Below are 19,214 nucleotides of genomic sequence, written 5' to 3'. Positions count from 1 at the left end.
GGTCAGCTATTAGGAAATAGGGTTGGGATATTCTAAAATTTCACAATTTTTGCATAAATATAGATTGGTACTGGATATTCAGGGAGATTTCTCAATATAAAGATTCAAATTCTCTTCAATCTCTGGAATATTGACATATTTGTCTACTATGACTCCAAAATGCACTATCTTGCTTACTGTAGCATATTTATTTATATTATATTATGTATATTATAATAGCTATATTAAAGTCTAGAAACCTGGTAGTGATTTTCCTCCAACTTTGTTATTTTTAAAAAATTTTTTTACTCTCCTGGGTAATTCGTATTTCCATATGAATTTTAAAATCAGTGTGCCAATTTCTGCAAAAGTGCCTGCTGGGATTTGATAGGGATTGCATTGAATCCATAGATCAATTTGGAGAGAACAGACATCTTAACGATAATGAATCCTGCACTCCAATCTTAACAATAGTCTTTCTTAACTAATCCTCTCCTTTCTTGCACAGCCAAATGAATGGAGCCAAATTGCTCTCAATACATTTTCATTACTTACATCCCTGATATCTAGTTTTGCCCACAACTCTATACCATTAGTTATTGGTGTCCCCATCCCAATCAAAAACTAATGCTCTTTTTCTTAGTCCTACAGTTCTTGATCTTTTGGTATTATATTTCACACTGTCTTTTTTTCCCCCTCTGTAAATCTTTCTTTCCCTGTTGAATCCTAGGGACAACATTTCCTTGGTTCTGAGCCCCCACCTTTGACTATCCTTTATGCCAGCTGCAAGATCTAGCATAATATTTCCTTCTGTAAAAAGATCTTATTTATTTATTTAGAGAGCGGGAGCGGGCTAAGGGGCCGAGGGAGTGGGAGAGAAAGAATTGTAAGCAGATTGCGAGCTGAGCTTGGAGCCCAACGTAGGGCTCGATCCCATGACCCTGAGATCATGACTTGAGTCAAAATCAAGATTCGGGTACTCAACCGATGGAACCACCCAGGCGCCCCGCTAGCATAATATTTCTTAAAATGTATTCTAGAAAGCACTAGCACCTTGGGATATTAATTGGCAAAAAAAGAAGGAAGGAAGGAAGGAAGGAAGGAAGAAGGAAGGAAGGAAGGAAGGAAGGAAGGAAGGAAGGAAGGAAGGAAGGAAGGAAGGAAAAGAAAGAATCAAATCAGTTTAAGCAACACAAACTCAAGATTCCTGACTGTAAAGACTTTTAATATGCTGTTGCACATCATGTATCATATGGGAGAAGTTAAAATGTATGACATTTACCAAACATGCAAGCCTGGTGATACAAGCCCTGGGAGCCTGGGAGAGTAATAAGTTGCCATGCCTAGCAGAGGGACCTCAGTAATTCAAGTATCCTCCCTTTGCTCAGTTTCCTCTTCTGTTCTATTCTTGTCCAATTTTTCCAGTCTCATCTTTGGAATTCAGCATACATTTTATTATTCAATAAAATATTAATTCAGATTTTTCATCTTTACTGAACTATTCATCAGTAAGTTATAATAATCTTAAAATTTCAGCACTATATTCCTTAACTTGATAGATATTTTTCTCCTAGCGGTGAATGGGATTGCTTTTAGTTTTAAAAGTAATTTTGAGGGCGAGAGCAGGGGTGGAAATGGTATTGAGAAAGCAAAATCACCTTGGAGGAGAGCAGACTCCTGAATTACAGAAATATTCCAACCTTTTATTCTGTGGTCAGAGGGAAAAACTGGATCTTGAGGTACCAATTATGATTTATAGCTGATATGTTCAAGATGACTAGAAGTACTCTGCATTAGGATGCGGAATACTGTGGTCAGACTAGGAGCTAGATCTGCGCTTAAAAATGTTTTAATTGGATCAAATTGAACTCCCTCACACCTGAAAGAATGACTTCAAATTCTAGTTTCCAGCTGATGTGACAGAGTGGGCTAATCAATAATAAATTGCATTGAGTCCAGAGGCTTTTCTGCCTTTTTTTTTTTTTTAATTCTGCCTTCTTTGATCAATATGTTATCTGCGTTCTTTATGGAACAGTACCAGAAGTGACACTCCCTGTCTCCCACAGGAAAAGGTGGCAAGAGGTACGAAGGTCCATTCACATTTATGAAACCGAGAGCTTAGACTATACTATTTGGAATTTAAGAAGCAAGGGGGACAAAAAGGAAACAAGCATCCACTAATTTTTTAAAAAATTGTTTTTGTGAAAGAAAACAAACAAAAAAACATAAGAGCATTCATGTTTGATAATGAAAGGGAGTAAGGGTACATCTTTTTGAGTTCATTTTACATGTGATTTATTTAACAAACTTTCTATACTGATTTTAACTTGGGTTTTTCAACTCACGTGTTACTAATATTTACTGGCAAAATAAATATGCTTTCAATTTTGTTTCAATATGGAAAGCATGGGTATTTAATCAATGTTAAGTGAATATTAAAAACATATTTATCTGGAATAAAAAATATGAGGTACTACGAAGAAGAAAATACAGTTTTTTCTTATTAATCATTTAAAAATATTTGATATTTGTGCTGGCTGCTGGCTGTTGTAGAGCATTAAAATCTTTTCTACTATTTTTTTTTATATACTTAAGAATAATGAATGGCTTAGAGTTTAGCCTGGTCAGCTGTATTGGTATAGAATCATACAACAGGAAAGATTGACTAATGTGTTGTTTTGTTTTAGGAAAATTAAGCATCTTTCTTTTTAAAATCCTTATTAACTGTGATTTTGCTGTGAGATATGTTCTAAATAGCCCTGGGAGAATGATTTTCATTGGAAAGCTAATTATACAGCCAGGTTCTCCAAAGTATGCTTTAAGTTAAGCCATTTATGGCAAAGAAATTAACATTTTAGAGCATGTGATAATCAATTTTATGTGTCAACTTGGATAGCCAATAGTACCCAATTATTCAATTAAACATTCACCTTGGTGTTGCTGTGAAGGTTTTTGGTAAATGAGATTAATATTTTAATTTGTTCAATTTTTTTACTGTCTTTCGACACAACTAAAGTAAAATTTTCTGAGGCTAGGCACCCTAACTCTCTCATCCATTGATGTATGCTCAAGACTGGCTCATAGCAAGATCTCAGTTAGTTGGATGAGTGAAAATAAATAGATTATCTCATTCAGTCCTCATAAAGCCTCTGTAATGTGAGGTCTATGATCCCCATTTCACAAACTTCAGAGAAATTAAGTGATTTACCTCAATTCACATAACTAGTAAGTGAGGGATCTGAGATTTAAACCCAAATGTCCCATTTCCAAAATCCATTCTATTTCTTTTATATAATGTTGACTGATTTGTCTTTTTAGGAAACAGCATCTATAGTGTATCAGGCTCTTAATTAAGCACTGTGGAGAACACAAAAAGGAATCACAAACAATGTGATCAGATGTACAACTAGCTCTATCACTCAGCCATGTGCACACAGGTAGACGAAGCAATTGTTTTGGAGGGACTCCTGCTCAGGAGACTACTGGGAGGCATTGGTGGTAAGGAAACTATTCAGATGGGCCTTGAGGGGTGGGGTTGGAGTTAGGATCAGTTTAAATACAAGAGGCAACATTGGGAAAGACACCTAACATTTGCATGTTGTGAATGAGAGAGCGTCAAAATTCAAGTCCCTTTGGAGTATGAGGTGTGTGGGTGGGGGATAGATAGAAGACCGCATATGGAATGGACTTGAAGTCTGAACTTAACCCTGCGTGTCATTGTAGTGAGCATGCTAGCTCATGCTTTGTTTGTTTCATTTTGACAATGCAGGCTGTCATTTAAAGATTGTGAGCAAGTTTGATTTTTGAAGGTGGAGACATTAATAACCATCATTGGGGTGAAATAAATTTCTTATTGGTTAGTGTGTTATTCCAGTCCCCTAGGAAACAAATACCAAGATATAATTAAATTTGCAAGAATTTCATCAGGGAACACACTTTGTGGGGGAAAAAAATGGAGAGGGATCTAGAAGAGACTGGGAGAACCATCTGAACATGATTCTGATCCAACCCCTACTGAAGGAGAGAGGGAGGGGAGATTGAGCAGAAGCATCCTAACACTGTCTTACAATCTAAGGAATGTAAGCCAGGCGATCAGGAATTCTTAAGTGAAAGCCAACTATGGAGGAGTTCCTCATCTTACTCTTCCCACCATGCTCAGTAGTTGACTGGGTGGGGCCTGTGGGAGGGATGGGTCTCTGGGTCCCTGGCCGGTGGTGCTGCCTATAGTGGGAGGTCTGTGAGTCAGTCTTCATTTATGTACTTCAGCTAGTCTGTGCCTTACAAAAGAGTTTCTTTTTCCAAAGTAAGGATTTAGGTTGGAATCTCCCTGAAAATTTTTATTTACTTGAGGGAGAAATGGGTGATCTTTGGTATAATTATTTTTCAATAGAAAGAAAATACATTTATATCACAATTAGACACGAAGTCTTCTAACTGAACAATTGAGTGTAAGTTTCCATTTAAATGCCTATAACTGAAAATACATCACTTCTATGTTAAAAGGAAGACATGAACTGGCATATAGCATGCTGTGGGATGGGATAGAAGGGGAAAAGATAAGAATTAACACTTATTGAGGGGTTATGAAAATAAATATATTCATGTTAGCCTTTATTTTTATGTCCATTTCAGCAATGTAGAAACTGAGGCTTAGCAAACTCAGACAACTATGAAGTCAAGAGGAGTTGTATTCATGTCTCTGTTTCATGCTGCTTTTTCTCTTTTTTCCACTTTTTTTAGAGCAGTCTTAGGTTCACAGCAAAATAGAGGAACGTACAGAGATTTCCCCTAAACCCCCTGCACCCACACATGCATACACTCCCACATAATCAACAGGTCCCACTAGAGTGGGACATTTGCTACAACTGATGAACCTACATTGACACATCATAATTACCCAAAGTCCATTGTTTACATTAGGGTGCACTCTCAGTGTTGTACATTATGTGGGTTTCAATAAATGTGGAATATCTTGTTTCTATCATTATGGGATCGTAGAGAGAAATTTTCCTGCCCTAAAAATCCTCTTTGCTCCATCTATTCATCTACATTCTATACCCCTAGAAACCACTGATCTATTTTATCTTCACTTATTCTTTCTTAAATGCTTTTACTTACTTTATGTAGATTTGAATTTCTGACCTATATTATTTTCCTTCTTGTTAAAAATATTTTTTAACATCTATTGCAAGGCAGGTCTACTGACAAAATATTCCCTCTATTTTTGTTTGCTTTGGAAAGTCTTTATTTCTTCTTCGCTTTTGAATGATAATTTTGCAGGGTACAGAATTCTAGGTTGGTGGTTTTTGTTTTTTTCCTCTTTAAATATTTCACTGCACTATGAACCTCACAAGAGTTTCTCAATTGGCTTCCATGATTTCTGAAAAGAAGTCAGATGTAATTTTTATCTGTGTTCTCTATAGGTAAGCTGTTCTCAACCCCGACCAGCCCTCCCCACCCCCTGCTTCTTTCAAGAGTTTTTTTTTCTTTATCTTTGATTTTATGTTGTTTGAAAATGAATGCCAAGGTATAGTTTGTTTTGATATTTATCCTCCTAGGTGTTCTCAGAGCTCCCTGGATTTGTCCTTTGGTATCTGACATTAAGTTTGGGGAAATTCTTAGTCATTATTGTTTCAAATATTTCTTCTATTCCTTGCTTTCTTTTCCTTCTGGTTCTACCTTATGCATATGTTACACCTTTTGTAGCTGCCCCACAGTTTGTGGATATTCTGTTTTTTGGTTTTTGTTTTTTTGCTTTTTGGGGTTTTTTTTCTTTGTTTTTAGTCTGTTTCTTCTTTGCTTTTCAGTGTTTGAGTGTTCTATTGATATATCCTCTAGCTGAGAGATTCTTTCCTCAGCTGTGAAACAGCTATAGCGTTAGAATGGTTTTTGTTGTTGTTTTTATCTCAAGCATTTCTTTTTGGTTCGTTCTTAGGATTTCCTTCTCTTTCTACATTCCCCATCCATTCTCTAATTGTTTACCCATTAGAGCCCTTAGTATGTTAATCACGGTTGTTTTAAATTCCTGGTCTGATAATTCCAACACCCTGCCACGTCTGATTCTTCTCTTGCTCTGTCTCTTCAAATTGTGTTTTTGGACTTTGGTATGCCTTGTAATCTTTTTCTAGATAGCCAGACATGATGTGCTGAGTAAAAGAACTGCTATAAATAGGCCTTTAGCAATGTGATGGTGAGATGTGAGGGTCACAGAGATAGTCCTGTGATTGGGTCTCTGTCTTTTAGTGACTCTGGACTATGAACCTCACAAGAGTTTCTCAATTGTGTTTTTTTTTTTCTTTTTTCTATCCTCAATTAGGTGAGCAGGATGGCTAGAGTGGACTAGAGTTGGGGATTTCTCCCCAAGTCAGTTAGATTCTGATGATGCCCCAGCAGGTTAGGCTCCAGCTTAGTTTTCCCTGATAGCAGGCTTTGTTAAGAACAGACTGCCCTGGCATATTTCAAAATGGTGCCTTTTCCTTTACCCCTACCAGAAGGAGAACGGGATTTTTCTCTGATATTTACTGTGAGAATCCAGTTGTGTTCCTGGAGGTAAATTTTACAAGATTGTGGGGTCCTATATGATAGGGTCACGCTGGAGTTTTTGACGCTCAGAGTGGTCTGCACTGAGCCTCCATCAACTCATCGGTTATGATTTAGGTCTTCCCACTGTGCCACTGACTTCTGAGGCAGTTTCTGCTGGATCAGCCACACTCCCTGTGTACACCTGTCTGACTCTCCAATCATAGGGCAGCAGTTTGCCCTGTGTCCTCCCTTCTCTCACTGATCCAAGAAGGTTGTTGATTTTTCAGATTTTTCACCTTTGTACTTGTTAAGACAGAGCAGTAACTCCCAAGTTCCCCACACGTGGAACTGGAAACTGGAAGTCTCATGCTGCTTTTAGTAGTGTGTGAGAGGCATGTATGTCATTCAAGGATAAGGGGGAAGAAAGGGAAGAGTGGAGTTCAGAAGACAGAATTTCAGTTACTTCTTAATTTTCCCTGGGTCATTGTTGCATCTCTTTAACTGGGAGGACAGTTTTGAAGGTGGCGTACAGCACCACAGGGGAACAAATAGAAACTGGGTGAGGAAGCATAAAGTAGGGGAGAGAATGAAGGGGCTGGTGCCATGAGGAAAGAGGCTACCTCCTCCTCTTCCCAGGCTGGTATAAATGAATTGCAAAGTCTAAAGTGCCCTTAAATTTAAAATTTAGTTTCTTGGCTCATTCTTTCTATGTATCTTCTAGACTTGAGTTTCGTTAATGACTTATTATCACATTGGTTAATATCAATACAACATGACCTTCCGATGTGTCATTTATTCCTTGGACCAGTTCTCACTGCCTGTGTGCCAGGCCTACTGCCCTGGGGGCTGAGAACACTGCTGGAAAGAGGCCAGATGTGGTCCTTATCCTCACAGAGCCTACTTTTAAGTAACAGCGTAGAAGGTGCATTTGTCAAAATGAACTATATTGCAGTAGCCTGCATGCAATTTTTGAGAATCCTAATCCTATTTTTGAGCCATCCCATTCCTCATTGCTCCTACACACACATACACACACACTCATACCCCTAAAAATTATCCTCCAGCTATCAGAATTGTTTTTCTCACTGCATCTGATAGTGACCTTAAATACCATCCATAGCTACCCATTAACTCCAGATGTAATATGACCTAGAAAGTTCTTTTCTATGAGGCTAAATCTGACATTCTAGTCTTATCTCTGGCCATCCTCCCCTCTACACCCACACCTTGTACTCCAGCCACATAGAGGTGCTCCATATTCACCCAAGTTTTCTCAATTTTTATATGTACTGTCCCTTTTTCATCGAATGCTCTGCTTCATTTTTTTTCATCAGGTAAACTGATACTGACCTGTTTATGGCCCAAATCAGATGTCCCTTCATCTAAGAACTCTTCACTCTTTCCTCTAGGAAACTGGTCATCTCTACTCTGGAGTCATAATGATTTATGTTTGCATGTGTTATGACAAATATACATTGCACTGTAATTGTTTGCCTAACCACATTTTCCACTTTTTTCCTCTACAAGACAGTGTCTTGTTTTTGAACCTTTAGTGCTAGCAGAGAACCTGCAACATGGTAGAGAGTGAATTAATGGTTAATTGATTTGATTCCATTTGAATGAAAATTGTGGTCAAGAAGACTTGGTTTTAATGTTTTGTGGTGGTCATTAATTCCCATTCAGAAATGTCATTTAATTATATAAGAGAACCAGATTCTTAATTTTTTTTTGATGAACAAATATTTAGATGTATAGATTTACATCAGAGTAAGTCACCTTATGAGAATTGTAATAAGTATTTCTCAAAATTTTGTTAATTCTGATTGGGGGCAAAGACTGGGTTTTTGAAAATAAAATATGATGAGTGACAAGTGCTTAATATTTTAACATTTCAAATACTATAATGTGATTTACCTCAAATCCAGGATTTGGGCAAAGGTTACTCCAGAGATATATGAAAATCCCCACCCTCTTCTAAAATAACTGAATGTAGGCCACTCCTGAGGCTGTTTATTTTTATATGATATACAATGAAAACACTATAATTAAGAATGGGTAAACCCAGCTGTGCTTTGGGTTTATCAAATTTCTTAACGTTGTTTTTGACTATTTGGAGTCTGTGAAGGGTAAAGCCTACTTTTCCAAGAATTTTCCCTCGATTTTTAAATCAGTGTTTATTTTAAAAGAAGTATAATCCATATGGTTTTGATTCCTCCACACTTAACTCATCCAAATGCAGTTTTGCAAGAACTATTTGAAGTCAAAAGCTTTTTGAAATTTTTATGAGCTTTTTTTGTCCTTTTTTTTTCCCCTTCAGAAGAGGAAGCAATACTTTGCCAAGTGTAAACAAAGCTAATCACCAGTTTTATGTTCTAAAATAATGAAACTGGATTGGGTGCCGAATTTGACAAAATAGTTCACTTATCCCTAGCGAAATTGTTGTCTAAACTCATACAAAGACCGCCTTCTCTAAAGGACGGCCAGACGACGCCAGCATTATACCATCCAGACTTTCAGATCTCACACCGTTCCCCAGCTAACCGAGTTGTTTCCCAGCCAGGTTTTACTTGTAATATCTTTATTTTGTCATAAAAGCCACCAGAGTGCGATATTAAATATCATGAAAACCCAGAAAAGTTATTGATAGGGCCTGTAAATGGAGAAGCAATGCTGCATCTATGAGTGAGCACTTCTAAGGATCGTTAGACCTGAGTAGGAAATCAAGGAGGAAAAAAATACAGGATTCTGGATGCTTTCAAAGTTGCACCTAGAAGAGTTATTGGCAAACTACAGCTTGGAGATTAAAAACTGCCTGCCAAGTGTTTTTGTAAGTAAAGTTTTATTAGAACATGCCTACATCCATTCATCTCTATATTACCTATGGCCACTTTTTTTGCCTTAATGACAAAGTTGAGTAGTTGTGACAGAACCATATGGAGGGCAAAGCCCAAAATATTTACTACCTGGACTTTTACAGGGAAAAAATTCCTGATTCCTGATTCAGATGATACATGGCTAATAACCCTTACCTCCTCAGGTCTGGAAATAATACAAAATTTTTCTGAATGTCTTATTTCCACTCTAGATCAAGAATTAGAAGGATATAAAAAAATAGAGATTTTAAAAAAAGAAATACCAGAAAACAAACATATGTAATAAATATATGTTATTGTTCTCATAACGGTAAATATATATGTATATATATGTGTGTGTATATATATAATATATAAATATATAATAAATATATATATTTGTATATATATGTATGTGTGTGTGTATATATATATAGACTGAAAATATCCCACCTGCTGGCATCTCCAGGACCAAATATTTTGGAGATTTGAAAAGTGTATACAATTCTCCCAGCATGAAAATATTCATGGTAGAGATGTCTCTGGTGAGGTGATTATTTTTTCCTTCCAATTATTAATGTAACAGAAAAATAAATAATAGCCAGATTTCCTAAAACTTACTTTGGGCCAGGCACCTACACTGTTTCCTCCTGCATTATTACATTTCATCTTCACAAAAACACTTTCCTGGGTTATTTAAACTCTAGAGATCTCAATTTCTGCTTTTGTAAAATGTGGATAATAATATTATCTACCTCATAGGGCTATTTTGAATATTAAAAAAATTAATATATATGTGATTCTTAGGAGAAGGCCTGTGTTATCTGCGAATCCCCAAAAGAACCCTCCAAAAGCCAGATTAATCAGCAGAACTCAATTTATTAAACCTACTGCTGTAAAGGGAAATACCATTCTTAGGAGAGTCTCAGAAGGGGGAAGTCAGGAGAAAAAAACATATATATTATATCAAAAAATGTATACATGTAATATCATGTATGTGTGTGTATATATGTGTATGTGTATATGTACACACCTATATATGGTGTGAGAATTTGGACCAATGATTTTTTTTTTTTTTTAAGATTTTATTTATTTACTTGACAGAGAGAGACACAGTGAGAAAGGGAACACAAGCAGGGGGAGTGGGAAAGAGAGAAGCAGGCCTCCCACCGAGCGGGGAGCCCGATGTGGGGCTCGAACCCAGGACCCTGGGATCATGACCTGAGCCGAAGGCAGACACTTAACGACCGAGCCACCCAGGCGCCCCTGGACCAATGATTTCATGAGGAGTCTTGAAAATCCAGTGACTGATTGTGATAGGGTACTTTATGTCATGAAAGTTATGGTTTGGTGGGCACAGTGAGGCAGGGGCTTGGGAGAGGTATTGATGCATAAGCAGTTAGTCTTGTTAAATAAGTTGCTTTAGCTGACTTATCTTCTAAGAACAATTATTTCATGGCCCGTGTAACTTTTGTTTTTGCCTACCCCAGTATTGTTTACCACAAAAGCAGAAAAGTGTGTTGGTTTAGTTTTCACATCTGATGTAGTAATTGTTAATTATGTATCAGCAATTTTCATTATTATGTTTTATTATTTTAGAGATGAGGTAGTTGAGACTTAGAAAAGTTAGATAATTGTCCACGGTCACACAGTCCAGACATCATTATTGCCCACATATAATTCAATTCCTTGCAGTTGAAAGACTGAGGTCCATCTGGTAAGCGCTGTGAATTGTGCAAGACTGTTGAATCTCAGATCTGTACCTCTGAAACAAATAATGCAATATATGTTAAGAAAGAAAAAAAGAAGAAGAAGAATGTAGCAGGAGGGGAAGAATGAAGGGGGGGAAATCGGAGGGGGAGAAGAACCATGAGAGACGATGGACTCTGAAAAACAAACTGAGGGTTCTAGAGGGGAGGGGGTTGGGAGGATGGGTTAGCCTGGTGATGGGTATTGAGGAGGGCACGTTCTGCATGGAGCACTGGGTGTTATGCACAAACAATGAATCATGGAACACTATATCTAAAACTAATGATGTAATGTATGGGGATTAACATAACAATAAAAAATTAAAAAAAAAAAAAGAAAGACTGAGGTCCATTGTGGGCTGTCCTCTGGGAACCATTCTTAGCTAAAGGTTAGTCTCAGTTCCCAGCCACAAGACCCTCTCACAGAATGGCAGCTTACTTCTCCAAAGCCAGCAGGAGAATCTTGCTCCAGTCTGCTAAGACAGAGTATTATATAACATAACACAGTCAAGAGGGTAACTATCTCAACACCTTTGCTAAATAGCGTAACCTAATCAAGGGTGTGGCTTTGCCATAGTCTGTTGGCTAGAAGCAAGTCACAGGTTCTACCTGTGCTTATGGGATGATACAAGGGCATGACTCACTGGGTATGTCACCTTAGGTATGTCATTCACCTCTGCTTTGGATGACGAGGTCTTACTCCTGGCTCCCAGGGGCCTGGGTTGTGATTATCCCGCTGGTGCTTATCCTCAGCTTCACACTGCATCTTTTCCTACCTCGGATACCTCTGAGCCCACAGGGTCTGTTAAGACGTGTGGCCAAGTGCGCTGCTGGCAGCACAGCCTGGACATACTACCAAGCCTTTCCTTCTCTGAATTCTGCACAAAGCTAGCAACTTTCCATATCAGCAGGGAAATGGGCCAGAACAGAATTCTCACATATAGAAAGTGTTGTCACCATAACCCTAAGGGACTTAGCACGCACTGTGCTATCTTCTTTGTTGTAGAAGATGCAAGATGCAGCAATTTCTTTTATTTTTGAAGTACTATCCAAGCACAGCCATGACCATCAAACTCCTAAAACTATACTGAAGTGACAGGTCTAAGAATCTTCATAGAATTTATCTCCTGCTCTCTGAAGTACATGTTATCTTACCAAGATTTCTAATATGGCAACCCCTTCTTGCCTGTGAAATCAGCATGATGATATCAGTATAATGGATCCATATGATGATCTGTGGAGTGCTCAGTGATCCAGAGCTCTTTAAGCTCTATTTTGTCACGGGAGGGAGCGTGGTTAATATAGCTCTGATTCAAAACTGTAAATGAATACTGTTGCATGAATACAAACTGTTTCTGATCCTCTTTTCTTTCTCTTAGCATTTGCTAAGTCAATGGCTCCGTTCCATAGGCCTGAGACCTTATTAATTTGCTGTATCTGCAACTGTGATCAGTACTAATTGCTTGAGCTTGCCCTGGCCATTATCTGGGATCCATCTTGTTTCTTCCAGGGCCAGACTGGTAAATGAAACAGAAGTATGATAGTGATCACCTTTCTAGTTTTTTATTGATGGCACTAATTTTTGCTGTGCTCTCCTCACTCCTCAGTGTGATGTAGTTTTTAGTTTGCTATCTTGGCCACATGGAGTTAGTTTCAGTGGTTTCCAGTTGGGCTTCCCCACTATGCATGCTTTTACCCCACCAGCCAAAGACCCAGTGTGGGGTTACTCCAGCTTCCCACTCTATCAATTTTAACCACATACTTGGGATCTGGAGAAATGATGATTTTGTGGATTCACAAACCCAATGGTCCCACTGTGAGCTGGACTTTAGTCAGTTCTCCATTCATTCCCTGGCTTTCATAAGCTCCCATTCCAACAAAAGGATCATGGGAATGCTCTGGATCTCTAGCTATCAAAGTCAGCTCAGACCCTGTGTCTCATACTTCTTGAGCTATATTTTTCCAGTGTACTGTCACTTGAGTAAGTGGACATGAGTCTCTTTGGGAAAGGACTGAGAAAATTATTACATTATTTACTTGCTGTAGTGTTGCAGAATCCTTCATGCTAGAGACATACCTATGGTTTCAGTCAATGGGTTCCAGATCTTAAAATCAGTTCAGCAACTGTGAAAGGAATTGTGGCTTTTTGTCTGGAAGACTGCCTTCAATCTCCTATCCCTGCATTCTTGATTATTTCTGGTTGTAGATGTTAATCAGCCATCGTCTTGGCTGCCTGTCTATTCTGCCCTTAGGGATACCGTGTTCTATTAACCAGCTCCATAACTCCCTGGAGGTCACACCCCTTCACTGCCCCTCTGACCTTCCTAGACTTAATGGTAATTATGGTCCCCTGGCTTCTGGTGGTTAAAAGCTGCCACCTGGCATCTATTTCTTTGAAGTCCCATTGTCCCCAAGGATATTAACAAGCCCAGCTCTGGTCTGCAGGGAAGGACCAATACTAAACGCATAAGTGATGCTGGTGCCATAATCACTGGTGCATTCCTAATAGTCTTGGCACATGGTGTATTCTGGGGCCTCCCATAAAATACAATTCTCTGATGGGCCTTCTGGCCTCAGATATTGGTTCCAGCAAGTCCACTTTCCTCAGCTGCTTTATTACTTCCATAGAGTAGATCTCTGCTAGGGAAAATCAAGCCATCCCACTTTGCTCAGCATTGCCCATCACTTTCCATGTTCTTATGGTTACCTTAGCAACAGTTTTGCCACATCCTCAGAGGTCCTAGGCAAGGTTTTCAAACTCTTGTCCTTAGAGAATACCTCCAAGTCAATGAATTCTTGTGCTCCTTGATCAAGCACCCTCAAATCCAAAATGGCCTTGATGGCTTTATTTATGAATTCTACTAAACATTTTTGGAAGATGTAACAGATACTAATTCTATACAGAGACAATTGAAAAGGAGGGAATACTTCATAACACATTCTGTGAGGCCAGCATTACCATGATTAGATAATTCCAAAATTCATATAGAAATGAAAAAAAGATAAAAAGGAGTTTAAAAACCTTTTGTAAAAGAGTAATAGGCCAGAAAAATTTATACTATTTGACCTCAAGTCATCATAAATCTACAGCCATCAGGACCATGTGGGGTTTGCCTAAAGGTAAACAAATAGATCATTATAATAGATAGAATCCAGAAATGGGCCTATACATATATCCTCAATTGATTTTTGACCAAAGTCCAAAAGCAATTTAGTGAAGAAGCAATCTTTTTTTTTTTTTTTTTTTCAAAAAATGGTGCTGGAACAATGGATATCCATGTGCAAGAGAGAACATTGTCCTTACCTTGCAATTTCTGCAAAAACTAACACAAAATGGATCATGAGCCTAAGTGTAAAACCTTAAACTATATAACTTCTCTTAGGCAAAATTTTCTCAGATGCAATGTGAAAATTATGATTAATTTTTGAGAATTATAAATTGGATTTTACTAAATTAAAAAAAAAAACATAATAAGTAAACCTGTGCTCTATGAAGTCACAGAGGAGAGAGGAGATTTTCCTCTGCAGAGAGGACACCAAAGTACCTGAGGTCCAGGAACTTATCTCTTAGGAGATTGAAAAGACAAGCCATAGACTGGATAAACATACTTTCAAATCACATATCTGATAAAGACTTGTATCCATAATATATAGAGAACTTTCAAAATTCAATTATTAGGAAACAGACAACACAATAAAAAAAAAAAAAGAGAGAGAAAGGTTTTAACAGATTCTTCCCTAAAGAAGATGTATGGTAGACAAATAAGAAGAGGAAGCTAATAATTAAGAAAGTGATAAAAATAGTAATATTTAGAAAGGAAGACCTATAAGGAAATTCTTACTGAGTTAGGATCATCTAATTTAGTGATTCGACTTGGTTCTTCTCTCTAAGCCAGAATTAATCAAACTGTGGGGTTACATTAAATTAATATAGGTGAGCTCCTTCTGCTACCATCTTGAGTTGTCTTTATTCATGGTTTTATGTTTGTAAGAGCAAAACGCAAAGTCAGGAATTATTTGGTTTAGCTAAGCACAGAGATTGATTTAATATTTGCTCTGGGAAGATATAAATTTTCTCTGCTGCTATTGCAGTTTGTTTATAATGTTTCTTAGTTGTAAAACCGCAGAGGTCATTCCCATGGTAGTGAGGGAGGGGATGGGTGGAGGGGAGTGCTTCTTGAATAACAAATTAGAGGGAGAGTCAAAAACTTATGTTGAACTGTTAACCTCAAATAGAAATGGCTTGATTATACATTGGAACCATTTCTCTTGGAAATATCAAGCAGCCCAGGGTTTAAAGGGAAGTAACCAAAGGCCAGATCCAGAGAGAAATCTGGGATTGAGTTCCAGAATGGACTGAAAACCCCATCAGAAGAAGCAAAGGGGCCAACTGGCATCCAACTGAGTTGAAGTCTAGTACCTTGATTAGACATATAATTCAACAAAGGAAAGGGCCAAAGAGTCCATTTATTCATTCAAAGCCTGCTCTATGCTTGGCATTAGCAGACAGGGGAATACAGTTGTGAACAGAAAAGACATGGCCTGTGAACTCAGAGTTTACAATCTGTAGTCAGCCCTTGGGATGTGAGAATAAGGCTCCCATACTAGTTCTTGACTGCAAATTGGGTCAAGTTGCTAGATCTTAAATTCACAGAAGCCAGTATTAACATTAGGGGACTTCATACAAATTGAAACCAACCCCACAGGTGATCCAAATACATTGAAGAATCATCCAGGTCTCTAGGGAGAGAAACTTTGTGTCCAGTTAATAAGGCCTAATTTTCTCCCAAAGTTCTTCTCCTGGCCAAAAACTAGATCCCAGACCTTAATAACCTTGGTACTAGCCCACCCACAAACCCTTTATGTGTCTTATAACTGGCTTCCACTCCAAAATATTTTAAATAGAGTATGTGTGCTATAAATTTCAAGTTGTTAAAGCTTTGCATATACATCTTCAGATAGGAAAATTAGGAAGTAAAAAGATATTTAGATGTTTCCATGACTTCAGAGAGTTTTCTTCTCATTCCTTTCTCTTTATGCAATAATTTAGAAATTCCCTTATTTCATTTGGTTGATCTTAATGTTATTTATTTTATTTATGTTACCAAATGGGCCTTGGGAGTCTAACATATATTTATTTTAGCATATTTGTAGTAAATGATTTCCTGTTCTAATCCATTTTTAATAACTTCTCTAGCATTTGAGGTATTTTGGTAGGACATTAAAAGCAAAGATTCATTTTTTTTGCCAAATATGTTTTTATTAGTATGTAATACTCTGCAACTGTGTGCCATACTGATAATAATAATAACTTACTGAGCACTTACTATGTGCAAAGCAGTATGTTAATGCTTACATAGATAATTTAATTTGATCTTTAAAACAACCCCTTAATGAAAATATTATTGATAACTTAAACAGATTAAGAAGTTGAAATTCAAAAGAGTTAAGTAAACTATACTAAACTCTACAATCAATATGATTCCAGAAGTCCTTCATCTTAACCTCTGCACTGTATCACCTCACCACCTTTAAAATTCCTTTGTTCTCAAAAGAAGCTAACATTCCAAACAGATATTAATATTATTATTTTTCCTTACTGTTTCCACTCATGGTTTGACCTAAGTCTTGGGTCATTCACAGCTTTGGCTGCATGCAAAATTGGCCAAGGAATAACATGCATAAAGGGAAGAGATTGTGAAGAAATTTCTACTGATTTTATTGTGTGCCTCAGGACTTTAATGAAAGACATTTATTTCACTTTTCAGAAGGAGGACGAGTTCACTGTGAATAGTCTTTTATTGCAGAGTGTTCTAAGGCAACAATGAAACTAGAAGGACCAATGTAATTGCACATGTGCCCAACTAAGGCATATTAGTCATGTTCTAGTTTAGAAGAAGAGCCAGGTTTGGGATAGGTGAGAAAAACAAGAGGAGTGGTTGTACCCATAATTTGTTCTATGTGAGATATGTAAAAGGTGCAAAGTTAAACTTGTAAAACAAAGTGAAATGAATGTGTCTTCATCGAAGGGGCATGTCTTCTGGTTTTTGCATTTTTCATGTCCAGCCGTATATAATAGCCACCTACTTAGTACAAAATTAATTGCTTATTTTTATTTTGGGCCGTCAGCAGTTTTTATATAGCTTGCTTGCTTGTTTGTTTTGTTTTGTTTTTTGAGGTTTTTTTGTTTGTTTTTGTTTTTTGTTGCATAAGATTGAATGAATGCCATGTAGTGCATATTTCAGGACATAGATCCAGTTAATATTTTTGGTGTTTAAATTTCAGAGTATTTAGCCTAATGTTTGGTATATAATACTAAAGAACTGAACAATTATATGATTATAAAAATAAATTTATTTCATAATTTGGAGCCACTGTGTGTTTAGGTAAGAATATCATTTTGTTAGGAAGCAAGTCAGGCTCCTAAAATAGCATTATGCACACAGAAATATTTTTGAGTGTTCATGTGAAAAGAAATAAAAAAAACACATGCTTAAAATCACTTTCTTGAAAATCTTTAATAAATAAATTCTGGTTAAATATGATTTAAAATGTTATGATGTGGTCATCTGAGATTTGTACTTTGAGATGGGATGTATAGTTACGGCTTTAGAAAAGATAAGTTCTTTATCATGTTCTGTATTTTCTGATTGGAATGTTTGCTCTAGTAACAATTGAATGAACAATTTATTTCATTCAGCACAAAATTATTTATCATTAAGGAGAGGCAGGAAGCTAGCTAGTAATATGAATGAGAAAACTTTCCTAATTAGGCAGGAGACTAGCTTTCATGAAGATCAACATCCTTACATCCTGGCAAATTAATCTCTCTTAGCAGGAACTAGAAGGAGACTGGAAAGAGGATACTGTCTTTATCTTTCACAAAGAGCAGTATTATTTTTGTGATTGTGGAAATGGAAGGGAGGAAGAGTGAGAATAGAAAACCTAATTTTGCCCTTTGATTAGCTGAGTGGGAGCTTCTGGCAGTAAGATACCAAATAGTATGTTTCTTTTATTTCTCATAATTTAAAGCCTTGCAGAAGTTAGGTGTGTATGTGTGTGTTTGTGTGTGTATAAAACCTTTTCTCATAGAGGCTGTTAGATTTTTCTCACTAGAAAGACAAACAAAAAGCATAAATTTTATGTAAAAACGATATCACAACAATATCACAAAGAAGAAAAGAAATATAATTATTTCAATTTTATTTCAAGAAAATATAAAGAAGGATGAAACATTTTTGACAAACCAGGGGACAAAAATAGAAGGATATGAAAAGATAAGTACAGGAAGAGTGCTAAAAGTAACAAATTATGAAAAGGAGTTTATTAAAAAATAAGTATTTGGTGATTTTCTTTATTCTCATTCTTTTTGGAGTTGCTTTGTGTTGTAACGCAAGTTTTCGCTGTTTGAATAAATTGTTGAAATGATTCTATATTAGTGAGTCTTTAGGGCAGCCATGGAGGTCTGCTGCTCAGATTTCCTTTCAAAAGAAAACTTGTTGTGGTGCCTGGGTGGCTCAGTTGGTTAAGCATCTGCCTTCAGCTCAGGTCATGATCCCAGGGTCCTGGGATTGAGCCCTGCATCGGGCTCCCTGCTCAGCAGGGAGTCTGCTTCTCCCTCTCCTTCTGCCCCTCTCCCTCGCTCATTCTCTCTCTTTCTCTCAAATAAATAAATAAAATATTAAAAAAAGAAAAGAAAACCTGTCAAGGGGAGCCTGGTGGCTCAACTGGTTGAGTGACCAACTTGATTTCAGCTCAGGCCATGATCTCAGGGTTGTGGGATAGAGCCCACGTTGAGCTCAGTGCTCAGCACAGAGTCTGCTTGAGATTCCCTCTCTCTCCCTCTCCTTCTGCACCATCCTTTGCTCACTTGCTCTCTCTCTCGCTCTGTCTCTCTCAAATGAATAAATAAATCTTTAAAGAAAGAAAGAAAACCTGTCAAAAGGAGCACAGTTGGATGACAGTCTCCAGGTGCAGGTGCCTTCAAACTATGCCTCAACTTTGAGCCAAGGCCCCTGCCTTTTGGACAGTGCTCAACCATTGAATATGGATGGCAGTGGTATAAGAGGGTCTCAGTTGTGAGGCAGACAACAAATAACAAATAACTCAAATG

Source organism: Phoca vitulina, unplaced genomic scaffold (genome assembly GCF_004348235.1).
Source record: "Phoca vitulina isolate PV1807 unplaced genomic scaffold, GSC_HSeal_1.0 scaffold19, whole genome shotgun sequence".
Classification (NCBI taxonomy): Eukaryota; Metazoa; Chordata; class Mammalia; order Carnivora; family Phocidae; genus Phoca; species Phoca vitulina.
Note: the sequence above shows the minus strand (reverse complement) of the source record.